The 12,500-nt window shown below is 49.4% G+C and overlaps 1 protein-coding gene across 12 annotated transcripts in view; it reads right to left on the bottom strand.

Annotated features, from left to right (window-relative positions):
- Positions 1-12,500, bottom strand: part of LOC135092024 (forkhead box protein P2-like) — a 409,229-nt gene that overhangs the window by 331,621 nt on the left and 65,108 nt on the right. For all 12 annotated transcript variants that reach the window (XR_010262719.1, XM_063990158.1, XM_063990160.1 and 9 more), the window contains exon 2: positions 150-184. The gene's annotated coding sequence lies outside the window, so the exon portion shown is untranslated. The remainder of the gene's footprint in view (positions 1-149; positions 185-12,500) is intronic.

Genomic DNA, 12,500 nt, shown 5'->3' with positions numbered 1-12,500 from the left:
AGAGAGAGAGAGAGAGAGAGAGAGAGAGAGAGAGAGAGAGAGAGAGAGAGAGAGAGAGAGAGAGAGAGAGAGAGAGAGAGAGAGAGAGAGAGAGAGAGAGAGAGAGAGAGAGAGAGAGAGATTAAACAAGGTGTGCTGTCTTTCCTTACCTGTACGTTCACTACTTCCATCAGAGCATACACACCTGGAAAGAGAGACAAAGCAATGATAATAATGATAATAACAGTAATAACAGCCCACTCACATCCAATACAAATATAAAATGTAACAAAAATAATCGAAAATCAGTTTTATTCAATGACACCCAAGTTTTCAGTGTCACCCTCACTCGCTTTGTACTAAATGAGGGGAGAAAGAGAGTGAGGATAACTTAGGACGTCTTTTCTTGCCCTCTCCTCAGGCTCCTCCTTCCTTGAAACGGGAGAGAAAGAGAGAGAGAAAGAGAGAAACAAAAATACCATAAACAGATGAGAGAAAAAGAGATTAATAAAAACCTTAAGGTGAGGATCTAAACTCGACGATAGTTCACGAAGAGGAGGAGGAGGAGAGAAGAAAGAAGGAAGAAGAGGAAGAGGAGGAGGAAGGAAGAGAGGAGGGAGGAAGGGTGGTGCAGACAGACGTCCTCTCCCGAAGTGAAGTAAACACACTCACTGTCTTTCTCCTCGCTTGACACGAATAGCAAGATGGCGGCCCGGGAGACTGTGTGTGTGTGACTGTGCTTAATAATTTGTTGCATCCTCCGAGCCAGCAGTGAAGGGGTGTGGGGACGGAGATAGGGGGGAGGTAGCGGGGGGGGGGGAGCGGTGGACGTGAAGTTCTAGCTTGACAGATTGAGGTGCAAAAGGTATCACTTCGCTCAAGATTACCAGGTGCGGGGACATTTCTAGGTGCTAATTCTGTGAGATGATTGTCGCTGGCTGTTGTGGGTATGCCTGTCTTCTTCCTCACCTCCTCCTCCTCCTCCTCCAGGGTAGCCGTGTGAACCTCCTCCTCTCCCCATCCCTCCTTCTCCCCAGTCTCTTTCTCTCCCCTCCCCACGCGGGCTGCTGACAGATGCGGGACCCCAAGTACCTGTTTAAGAGGGTTAGTGCTTGTTTGGCAAAATTGCACTGGTGTTTCCCCGGCTCAGCACCCCCCACACACCCCCAGGGCCAAGTGCTGTGATACTGTGCTGCACGCCTTGAGTATTTGCCCTCCGCCCGCGTCTCCGGCAGGCAGAGAAAGGCACAATAGACGGCAACCAGCACTCCAGCGGCCGCGTCTTTGTTCCCGCGGTACAATCTCCCGGACTGCCTTACTAATATTTTGTCAGACCGAGGGAAGAGAGAGAGATAATTGCTTGGTAAACCACGTGAATAAACTTACGTCTCATTATCTACGGAACCAAGATGTTTTTATTTTCTTGGCGAGTCCAGGCGGGTCAACACACGCACGCAAATCAATGTATGAGAGAGAGAAACAGAGAGAAACGGAGATAAAGACTGAGAGAGAGGTCCTGACAATTGTATTAGCGAGGTAGAGGCTATCGTGGGTTCGCCGTGGTTCCTCCCTAGCGGTTCTCGTGTCCCGCCAGGTTAGGGAAGGCCTGAGATGACCCTGGGGAAGGTGTGCTGAGGGAGGGTAGCTGTATCTTGTACCTTGAAGGGGCAATGAGCTACACTTTCTCTTTTTTCTCCTTCTCTCTCTCTCTCTCTCTCTCTCTCTAAATCATTACATTCTCTCTCTCGCCCTCTCACTTCTTCCCCCATTCAGTTGTCAAATCTTTCGTGCTTTACTTTTTCTTTTATATTCTACTGGTTTTTCTAAATGGTAAATGGTAAATGTAATGATTGTATTTAATTTTAGTGGTTAGAAATGGTGTATTAGCGCTAAAATTTGCTTCTACTACTACTACTGCTATTACTACTACTACTACTACTACAACTACTTACTACTACTACTACTACTACTACTACTACCACCACAACCGTAGCGAGGAAGTATTGACAGCTGCCGGTAACCCTTTCATATTCACGCCTCTACCCCATCAACCCTCCCTCGCCCCACACGCCCCATCACCCCTCCCTCACCCCCGCACGCCCCATTGCTCCCTAATGGTTGCCCACGCCAATCACACACACACACACTCACACACTCACACACACACACCAGTTCCTGCCCACGCCACACATAGCCATAACCCACACGCAAACACACACGCAAACACACACACAAAAGAGCCTCGCTTCACACATGCCATCACCCCATCACCCCCCCATCACCCCATCATGCACTTCATTCAAGAGCTCTCGACGTGGAATCAAAACTGAAAAACGACGTCTAATTTCCACCTTTACCTGCGTCACCTGGACATTACCTGAGCCGTGTGTCGCCGCGTCGCCTTGCTGGCTTCCGTTCCCGCACCGCTAAGAGAACCAAAAACCGTGTCATTTTAAGAAGAAGTGTGTATTTTTCTCCCCCGCAACAAGCTAGAGGAAGAGGAGGAGTAGGAGGAGTAGGAGGATCAGTGTACTTAGATCCTTGGCTGTCTCTGCTCCTCTGGTTCGAATCCCGCGGTCCTCCAGAATTTCTTAGGCACTAAAAGAGGTTTTGTTTTCTGTCTCTTCATTCATATACTCATCTCTCTCCTGTCTCTCTCAGAAGCCCAATATCCAGGGCTCCCTTTACGCTGACAGAGATTCGTATGTCTGTCCTTCAAGTGATCTGTCTTCTCTTCCAGTGTCTTCCAGCTGTCCACACCTCGTGACTGGAAGGCTGGGAGGGTATCTTGTCCATCCTACTTTTCTGCCTTCCCAGCGGTCTAAACTTCACGCTGGGTACTGGAAGGATGTGTTTTTCTAGCTTTCTTTTCCTATTCTAAGTTCCCTGTCTTGTCTTCCAGCTGTCTGTAACGTATGGTCGCGGCTGCAAAGGTATCAGTAACCTTTTTTCTTCTTTTCCAGACGTCTAAACTGTTCGGTACTGAAAAGATGTTTTTCTCCATCCTCCTTCTCCTTCGACCTCTTTCATCTCCTGCAGGCTAAACCACATGGGCTGGACTGGAAGAGTGTATAATGTAACCCTTTTCTCCTCTTCCAGCTATCTAAATCTCATGGGTTGGAGTGGAAGTGTCTTATGTCCCCCCTCCCCTTTTTTTTCCAGCCGTCTAAATCTCATGGGCTGTCTAATGTACCCCTCTTATCCTTTTCCAGGCTTCTAAATTTCATGCGATGGACTGGAAGTGTCTAATTTGTCCCTCTTCTCGTTTTTCAAGCTTCTAAATATCATGGACTGAACTGAAGGTGTGTCTAATTTAAACATCTTCCCCTTTTTCCAGCCGTCTAAATCTCATGACCTGTCTAATGTGCCCCTCTTCTTTTCCTGGCTTCTTAATTTCATGGGCTAAACTGGAAGCATGTCTAATTTATCGCTCTTCTTTTCCAGACTTCTAAATTCCATGGACTGGACTGAAAGAGTGTGAAATTTAACCCTCTCCTTTTTTCAGTCATCTAAATCTCATGGCTCTCTAATCTATCCTTCTTTTCCAGTCATCTAAATCTCATTGGCTGTACTGGAAGGATGTCTAATTTATCCCTCTCCTTTTCCAGGCTTCTGAGTCTCATAGGATGGACTGAAGGTATATTTATTCCGTCTCCTCTTTCTTCTGCTTTCCTCTTCCAGTACCGGATGGCCTGACTGGAAGAATAGTTATCCAATCCCCTCTTGGTCCTCCCTCCTGTTTTTCTCAAGTAATCTAAACCTCGTGTCTCCTCCCACTTCTACTTCTTCTCCTGTAGCTCGTGGCGGCGGCTGGAGGGTGTCCTACGGCCCCTCACTCCCTCGCCAAGACTTTTGAGGTAATTTTACGCCCGACTGGCCTCGCTAGGACCATTGCGTACGGATGGCATATTGGCTTGTCATTCTCCGGGAAACCTAACCAACCAGCGCTGGCCAGGCACACCGACAGGATGCAGCGGGGTTGGCGGGTTACCTGTCCTCTCCTGCGTGTGTGTGTGTGTGTGTGTGTATGTGTGTGTGTATGTGTGTGTGTGTGTCCCCGCTGAAATTTCTGCCGAGGAAGTTTTATGTTTTTTTTGTGATCGTAAGTGGTGGTGGTGGTGGTGGTGGTGGTGGTGGTGGTGGTGGTGGGTTTATTTGCGGGTTGTGATGATGCTTGTCGTTCAGTTGGGCGTCGTCGCTTCGCCTCGTCGCCCCTCACTGATCAGGCGCCGCGCATCTGGCTTCTGCTGGAGGAGGGGCGGTAGTAGCAGCAGTAGTAGTAGTAGTAGTGGTTGTGGTGGTGGTGGTGGGGAGTAGTAATTGTTAGAGGAGTAGGAGGAGTAATGGTGATGCTGTTACTATTACTTCTGCGATAGGATCTCTCTTATCTCTTCGTAGGAGTAGTAGTAGTAGTAGAAGTAGTAGTAATAGTAGTAGTAGCAGTAGTAGTAGTAGCAGCAGCAGTAGTAGATTATAATGGAAATCTTAGTAAGAGTTATTATGCTGCTGCTGCTACTACTACTACTACTACTAATACTACTACTACTACTACTACTACTACCACTACTACTGCTAGTACTACTACTAATAATAATAATACTACCACCAGCACCACTACTACTATTACTACTAATCCCAAGACACGGCACCTCCCCTTGCCCCTCATCCCACCACGCCGCCGCAAGACACCACATAACTACAAAGGGTATTCAGGAAATCCTTAGAAGCTACTGTGCGCTACTGTTACTTGCTACCACTGTCGCTCCCACACCCCACCCACTACCCGTCACCCCAAGGAGTCTGGAGTCCTTCGCCCGACATTCCTGCAGGACCCAATCTCCCCGGAGGATCCCACTGTTTCTCACCCATTAGATTAGGATATTTATTGCAATCCATAAGCAAGGTGACGTAGTGATGTAACGCTTCCATTTTTTTTTTTCATGTGGAGTGGCTCAAGGAAGTGGAAGGATGTGGAGTTGGTACCTGAGGCTGTGGAGGAGGATGGGAAGGTGGAAGGGAGTAGAGGGAAGTGGAGGGACGTGTTGAGTGCTGTTAGTTATCAGTGTGGATAAATGTGGATGTGTGTGTGTGTGTGTGTGTGTGTGTGTGTGTGTGTGTAACGTGTAGGTGGATCGGATAAATGAAGTATATAATGTTTTAGCCATAATGTGGATGCAATGTGGATGACGATGACAATAGATAAACAAGAAACATCCACACAACATACAGAAGTGGATAACTGGAACCGCAGCGTGTCCCAGGAGTGAAGTGGAAGCAATGTGGAAGGCTATATGAAAGCGAGACCCAGAACCGAAAATAAAAACACACAAAATCTCATCCACACATACAAAAGTGGATAACTGGAAGTGCGAAGTGTGCCAGGTGTGAAGTGGAGGTGATGTGGATATTATGGGTGCGGGGCGGGAGGTGTGGAGGCGTGACGGAGCCCAGGTGTGGAGCGAGGGGGCTGTGGCGGTAGCGCGAGGCAGAAACATGGAAATTAGGTTGGCAGAGTCACGTAACATTAAAGAGTTGCTACACGTACACATTATTACCGCGTTTCCGGTTATAATGACGAGCTGGGAGAGGGGGGGAGAGGGGGGAGAGAGGGAGGGGGGGGTGGGAGAGGTGAGGGAGGGAGGTGTGAGGGTGGAAGAAAAGGAGGAGCGAGGGGAGCGAGGAGGGTCAGGTGAATGAGCTCGAGAGAAAGAGAGAGAGTGTTTGTGAGTGTGTGTGTGTGTGTGTGTGTGTGTGTGTGTTTAATAGTACTTATAATGAAAATGGGATGCAATGATATATTAAAAATGTATGTATTCCAAAGCCATGAAAACACACAACAATGAAACTGCTCATCAGGGAACATTTGCATAATAACATAGCTACACTGTCATCTTATACAGACACCCCACCTCTCCACTCCCCCTCCCCGTCACCCTCCCCTACTTAAATGGCGGGAGAGCGAAAGGGAAGAAGAATAGAGACGGTAGTTTATCAAGAATCATCCACAGTGAGAGTGAGTGAGTGAGTGAGTGAGTGAGTGAGTGAGTGAGTGAGTGAGTGAGTGAGTGAGTGAGTGAGTGAGCGAGCGAGTGAGTGAGACAGGAAACATGAACCGGGTAGCATTCATCTTTCACTCTTTACAAATCAGTTTTTATTCATTCAGATAATATGGTTCATGATTAATTGTCGGGGATGAGAGGACAGATGCAGAAGGAGGAAGAAGAAGAAGAAGAAGAGGAGAAGGAGGAGGAGGAGGAGGAGGAGGAGGAGGAGGAGGAGGAGGAGGAGGAGGAGGAGGAGGAGGAGGAGGAGGAGGAGGATGCAGTAACAGAGTATCCTGCAATGACTCATGATGCTAGAGGGAGGAGGAGGAGGAAGAGGGAGGAAGAGTGAGGGGGAGGAAGGGGGAATGGAGTCTGACCCAGGATAGGAAGGCAGGGGAGGAAAAAGAGGAAGGGAGCAGATGGCAGTCCCGGAAATGCATGTGTCAGCTGATGGCAGACCGAAGGAACATTAAGGGAGTCTTTCTGGCCCCTACGAAGTCCCACAGAGTCCCAGAGGCAGTGTATGGGTGGTGCCGTGGGTGTTTCTGCAGTGACGGGGCGCAGCGGGTGTCGTGTAAACAGGAGGAAGCGCGAGGGAGGATGACGGTGGTTAGGAGAAGAGGGGGAGGTGGAGGTGACGCATAATTACCGTGATAAGCTCAGCCTTCCTCCGTGCTTCCTCCCTAACGCGTGATTCTGGGGAGTGCTGCTTTCGTGTGTGTGTGTGTGTGTGTGTGTGTGTGTGTGTGTGTGTGTGTGTGTGTGTGTGTGTGTGTGTGTGTGTGTGTGTGTGTGTGTGTGTGTGTGTGTGTGTGTGTGTGTGTGTGTGTGTGTGTGTGTGTGTGTGTGTGTGTGTGTTGCTAGCAGAGACAGTGACTCCCACCGCGTCGCCTCAGCAGTCTTGTCTTCTCTCCTCGCAAGCAACGCCGTCAAGCTTGTCGCGCCGAGCTCCCCGCGTCGCGAAGACATGCAACCTCGCAATAAAGGAAGAGCTCGGTATAAAAAAGTCGGAAATTTGGAGTATGAAGCGTAAAGGTGAACGATACGTCAGTGCACGTGTGTGTGTGTGTGTGTGTGTGTGTGTGTGTGTGTGTGTGTGTGTGTGTGTGTGTGTGTGTGTGTGTGTGTGTGTGTGTGTGTGTGTGTGTCTCACGCCCCCTCGCGCCTCCACTATGCCGTGACTTTCCTGCGCAGTCTTAACTTCTGTACTTGTTTGTATATTTGCCTTCTCTCGGCGGCGGTGTGGCGGGGCAGTGGCGACACCCGGGGCAGTGAAGCTTGTCCGTCTGGCCGCGTGGGTGACGCTGGGTGACTGAAGATTACACTCGCTGCCTTCAGGAGTCGTGCCCGCCTGTCCCTGCACCATGAGACGCCGCCGCCGCCTGGCCGCGCCGCGTGTACCGTTGGGTCTGTCACTATTCCAGGGATTCTACATGACTCCCGTTGTCACAGTACTCGCCGAGGGACCTGCCGCGGCGTGTATTGAGGTGCCGTCACATCATTACGCCGCCATGGTTGCTGCGTGGCCGGGTCAGGTGTCTGTGGGGACGCCCGTCCTCCCTCCAGCCGCCGCCATCAGTATGGGGCCCCGCTGTCCCGCCGCTACGCCTGCGTATTAAGTGCGTCGTGATCCCCGACGAGGCGATCAAGTGTGAAGCAGCTGCGGGAAGGAGCGACCAGCACCTGTGACGGCCGCGACCACAGCGGCGGCGGGAAGCGCTGTTTCCGAGCCGACAGGCGGCCTGTTTTGTGCTGTACTGAGGCTGCACAACACACCCACGCCCCACCTGGGACACCCCGGGACGTAAGACTGAAGGGCACCGCAGCCTGTCCACTCCTCCTCCTCCTAACACACTCCCTCCCAGGCCGGGAAAAAAACCTACATTCCACAAGGAGAATCTTAAATACCCGCTGCGAGGTAAAAGATAATGAACTCACTCCCTCCCGGGACCCCGAGACGCACACCAGGTACTGACATTGCTACAAACAGGTACAGGCTTCCGGCACACCTGGGAACGCCCGACACACGCAGGACCTCCCTACACCAACACTCACACGCCTCAACATTTCAGCATCTTGTTCATTCACGAGACACTAACACAGCCCTCTGGGAGTCTTAAGGATGCCTTCATGATTCTAACAATGTATAAACATGAACTCGTACAAGAAAACACGCATGAAAACCAGACAAAACATCGGTGAGGCCTTTGAAAACAGACCCTCGGTGAAAAAGACACGTTTACGAATCCAAAACCTGAAAACACAAGGAAAACACGAGGAAGTGACAAATTACTGACTTACCAACCTAGCCCTTCCTTCCCTCCCTTCCTTCCTCTCCCAGCCTAGTGATTCTTGCTTATAATTTGTCATACACGAATAACAACACGCAGTTAATATGCAGGAGGTAATGCCCGCCAGGAGCACAGGGATCCGCAGGTGTCTCCTTCTGCCCAGCACACGGAGAGGGCACACCTGAGGAATACCTTGATGACTCCCTACTCTCCCACTACTCTCCCACCTACTCTCCCAATGAAGCCACGACGACAACAAACGACAACGACTTGCTAATGAGGTCGTTGTTGTCGAAAGCGAGAGCGAGAGCGAGAGAGAGAGAGAGAGAGAGAGAGAGAGAGAGAGAGAGAGAGAGAGAGAGAGAGAGAGAGAGAGAGAGAGAGAGTGAGAGAGAGTAAATGAAGGAGTACGTCTCTCAGGTTAGCAGGTTATAAGAACCAGCCCAAATTAATCCTCTTGCATCCAAATTTCATCAGGAATTAGTGGAGGAGGAGGAGGAGGAGGAGGAGGAGGAGGAGGAGGAGGAGGAGGAGGAGGAGGAGGAGGAGGAGGAGGAGGAGGAGGAGGAGGAGGAGGTTAGGAAGCAAACATAGATTAGGCATTCGCATCACCGCTAATTAGAGAGAGAGAGAGAGAGAGAGAGAGAGAGAGAGAGAGAGAGAGAGAGAGAGAGAGAGAGAGAGAGAGAGAGAGAGAGAGAGAGAGAGAGAGAGAGAGAGAGAGAGAGAGAGAGAGAGAGAGAGAGAGAGAGAGAGAGAGAGAGAGAGAGAGAGAGAGAGAGAGAGAGTTACAAGCGGTATATATATAAGAATAGCGTGCACACATTTAGAGAAGGACAAATGAGAAAAAACCAAGAGGAGGAAGAGGAGGAGGAAGAAGAAAAGGAAGAGGAAGAGGAAGAAGAAGAGGAAGAGCAGCGAACCTAACAAAAGAAAAGACAAACAAAAACAAACACAAAAAAATATATAAACATTTACACCTCTCAGATTAAGAAGAGGAAGAAGAGAAGGATGAGGAGTAAGAAGAGGAGGAAGAAGAAGAAGAAGATGAAGAGGGCGACGTCCTGAGGTTCCTACATAGTTGACTTCCGATCCTAACATGATACTGATGACTCCTAAGGATATACAGCGTTCTTCCCACCTGGTTCTCCCCGCCTGGTTCTCCCCGCCTAGTTCTCCCCGCTTGGTTCTCCCTGCCTGGTTTAGCTTAAGTTAGTATGGCTTAGAGTGAATTAGCGTGAGTGTTAGCGTGGGTTAATGGGAGTTAGCGTGGGTTACCGTGTGTTACCGTGTGTTGTCGTGGGTTAATGAGAGTTAGCATGCGGTTACTGTGAATTAGCGTGGGTTACCGTGTGTTAGCGTGGGTTAGCGTGTCTTCGCGGCGGCGTGGCGGGAAGTGCCCAACACGCAGCGGGCGCCAAGCGTGACTAAACTTAAGATTTCCTGTAAATCAATGTACCTGTCTGTCACGCTGCGACGAGAGTGTTACACCTGCGACAAGAAGCGGTGAGAGAGAGAGAGAGAGAGAGAGAGAGAGAGAGAGAGAGAGAGAGAGAGAGAGAGAGAGAGAGAGAGAGAGAGAGAGAGAGAGAGAGAGAGAGAGAGAGAGAGAGAGAGAGAGAGAGAGAGAGAGAGAGAGTGCGTGTGTGTCTAAGCATGTGACATTATAGAGCGACAAGGAGACGTGTTGAATGACAAGGAGAGGCAGGGAGAGGCAGGGAGAAGCAGAGAGGGGAAAGCAGTAAAGGTAGGAAGAAGTGAGTAGAAGGAGGAAGGGATTGATAAGACAGAAAGGGTTGAGAGACAGGGATAAAGAGAGGTAAGGAGAGGCAGAAAAAGACAGACAGACAAAGACAGACAAGGGCATGGAGAGGTAGAGAGAAAGAGAGAGAGAGTGAGGCAGGGAGAGGCAGGGAGGGCATCGCATGGCTAAGGTTGCGGAACAAACTCTAAACTGACCAGTCAACCACAACGGTATTTGAAATTAATGTTATTGCTTTTTACTGATGACATGTCCGGCCACGACCCCAGGCCTTTTCTGGGCGTCCACTACCCCGAGCCGCGGCGTGGACGACTCTACGACTCCCCAACGACATGTTCCCCCTACTTGACATCCATTACTGATCTTCTGTCGCCCGCTCGGACTTGCTCGCCGCGGGAACCAACACATATTATTGTACATACGTAGCTTCCTTTTTTCCTCGAAGATTCAGCACCGTTACTGGTCTTGGTGCTCCCGGCCCGCCAGCGTCCCCTTCTCTCCTCGAGAGTCTTAAAATGCCGCCACTCAGCCTGTTACTGTCATTTACTAACTCGCGGTAAGGAAGAAAAAAGCATGAGGGCGCAAAGAAAGGCTGCATTCCTCCCCCTCATCTTCCTCGGGAGCTCCACACGCACACGTATTCAACGCCACGCACTTCTCCACTCCACGCCACCGCTTCCCAAGTCTCTCCGACCCAACCCTTTCCTCCACACACTCCACACGCACAACCTGACACCCACGACTACCCACGGGGAAAATTTCCATATGACGGTCCCCGCTGTCATCCACGCCACGACTTTCTCCTCCCCCCGCGCCGCCGCCTTCTGCTGCGCCTTCACCTCGCGGAAGAACACAAGGAATGCACGTAAATCCACTGATGACGAAGAGATGAGGTAAAAGACATGACACTTCTGTCCTGTTCTTACGTAACACATTCCTTTCTCCTTCGTCAGCGCCGCCTTCTGCTATCACTTTACGGAGGATCACAATGCATCCAGGTAAATTCCACTGCCTACCTGACGAAGGGGTGAGGTACAAGACATACCATTTTATCATATCTTCATGTAAACACCATTTCCTCCGTCAGCGCCACCTTCCGTCTGTAGAACCTTAAATCCAGGAAATACATCTCTCCACCTCCTCCACTTGTAACCACACGCGTCTTTCCGTCCTTTTTTCCTCATCTAGACCATAAATTTCTCTTCTGTGCCGGTTTCTCCTACTTCAGTGCCTCCTTCAGCTACCCGATCTAAAAAGACCCCAATAGCAAGCTGAAGAAGGGAGGAGGTACTGAATATCGTCTGTCCTCTCTTTACCTTCCCTTTCCCAGCAGATCACTAAGGAGGGTCTTCTGAACTACAAAAGGGCGCGTCCCTCATCCCAGTAACTTAACCCTTTATATATCTTTTACCAGTAAACTCTGGAAGCCTCTACTTGCTTCTGTGTTGTCTTGTAATGTCTTAAAAGATTATCAAAATAATTCAGAAAACTAACATTTTTTTTAGATATCCTTGTATAATTATCATTTTATTTTTTTCAGAACTGACATTTTTCTCCTTTTTCAACTTCTTTTCTTATTCTTATGCTCCTTGGTAGACTCCACAACACGTAAATAAAAGAAAAAAAGGGAAGAAAAAAGAAAAAAAGTTATGCTCACTCTCAAGTAATATTATGCGGCAAATAACACAGGTTAGCGCCTCGCGTTGAAAGACGAGACGAAAAACAACATTCACAGCATTCCCTCCGCCAGTAGTTTTGTTTGTCATCCTCTTGGGCGTCGCGAGAGGCAAATACTGAACGTGCGAGGATCAACAAATTATCTTAATACGGCGAGAGGCGAGGATGGGAAGGCGGGTGAGGAATGCTCTCTCTCTCTCTCTCTCTCTCTCTCTCTCTCTCTCTCTCTCTCTCTCTCTCTCTCTCTCTCTCTCTCTCTCTCTCTCTCTCTCTCTCTCTCTCTCTCTCTCTCTCTTGCTCCTACCTTCTTCTCTCCTCTTCCTGCTGCGTCACCCCTCCTGCAGAATCTTCAGAAGACCGTACCGTCCCACCTCCGTCACTAATACCGTCACCGTCTAACACACACACACACACACACACACACACACACACACACACACACACACACACACACACACACACACACACACACACACACAATCACACACGCAAGCATACACGCACACACGCGCATATACACACAGGTTGGCGCTCTCTCTCTCTCTCTCTCTCTCTCTCTCTCTTTCTCTCTCTCTCATTTACCAGAATTAAGTGACCCAAATGTATGATGAAAACTACAAGAAGCTGAAAAAAAAAAGAACACAAAAATAAACACGAGAAAACAAAAGAAGAGAAAAAAGGGAATAAAAAAAAAAAAACAGAATCACGCAACCACGAAAAGAGGAATGAGATGAGAATAAAGAAAGA

This window comes from Scylla paramamosain, chromosome 39 (assembly GCF_035594125.1).
Source record: "Scylla paramamosain isolate STU-SP2022 chromosome 39, ASM3559412v1, whole genome shotgun sequence".
NCBI classification, from domain to species: domain Eukaryota; kingdom Metazoa; phylum Arthropoda; class Malacostraca; order Decapoda; family Portunidae; genus Scylla; species Scylla paramamosain.
This window is presented reverse-complemented; position numbering and strand designations above follow the sequence as displayed.